Source organism: Alligator sinensis, unplaced genomic scaffold, assembly GCF_000455745.1.
Source record: "Alligator sinensis unplaced genomic scaffold, ASM45574v1 scaffold520_1, whole genome shotgun sequence".
In the NCBI taxonomy this organism is placed as follows: Eukaryota; Metazoa; Chordata; order Crocodylia; family Alligatoridae; genus Alligator; species Alligator sinensis.
The window spans coordinates 2,118,161-2,119,319 of record NW_005842064.1 but is presented as its reverse complement, the minus strand read 5'-3'; positions in this window follow the sequence as shown (position 1 = coordinate 2,119,319).

Genomic DNA, 1,159 nt, shown 5'->3' with positions numbered 1-1,159 from the left:
GCCCCCTCCCCCTTTTCCCCTGGGAGGGATTGGGGGGGGGGGGGAAGGAGAGGGGTCCTGTTAGCAGGTGTTAAAGTTGCTGAGCCCCACGAGATTGAGTGCCACTCCCCCAGCTGTGAATAGATCTCACCACCACCCCACACCTGCTGGGGTGCTGCACGTGGGCTACCCACCAAGGCCTGCTGCTCTCCTGCACCTGCAGTTTCCTGGGTGAGGCCTAGCCCCTAACAGCCCTGCCTCCCCCTTGCCAGCCCAGTGACCCTGCCAAAACCTGCCACAGAGCCCCTCCAGGCTGGGGGCTCCTTAACCCTCACCAGCCTGGAGCCCTCGCAGCCCGGGTACCCCTTGGATACCCTGGCATGACCTTGACGGAGCTCCCGCCTCCACCCCTGGGTTTAACCCCTTGATTGCCTGACAACCCTTGCCGGGTGGGACCCCCTGCAGCTGGGTTAACCCTTTGATTGCCTGACACTACCAGCCAGGCTCCCCCATCCCCCACCACCCCATCCTTTCCTTTTCTTTTTTGTTTCCTTTCTTTTTTAGCAGACTCAAAAATCTATACCCCCACCCCTCCCTGCCCCATCCTGGGTGTATAATCCTGCCTTGCCAAGGGTCAGGAGAACCCAATCCAGGAAGCACTGGGTCACCAGCTGCTCCCTTGGGAGTTAAAGGGAAAAGGCATGCAGATCTCTGCATCTGCTCATGGGGGCCTAGTGACGGGAGCGTGACAAAGGCAAAAGCGTGTCCCTCCCCTCCCTCCTCCCCCAGTGACAGTGAAGGGCCAGGCTGATCTAGGTGGGGGAAGGGCTCCCAGCACTGCACCATGGTGGGGTGGGAGGAGGCAGGGGCTCTGAGCCTTAAATGTTGTCTGGCAGCTGGGCCAAGTGCACCTGGAGGCGCGGGGCCCATGGCTGGAGCGCAGGGGCTGCTCAGTTTCCTCTGCACTCTAGGGATGGGGGGGGGGGGGTGATCTCTGGGGTCCCAGTGGTTCTGGGAGCTCGGGGCCAGGGGGCCCGCAGGCCCGTCTGTTTCCAGGTCCCCCGGGCCTGATGCCCCGCACCAGCGCCCGAGGGGAGGGCCTCGGGCGTCCTGATGCGAATCACCCCCGCGCCCACTAGCCCGCATGTGGCCCGGGAGAGACCCGCCGGGGGGGCGAGCG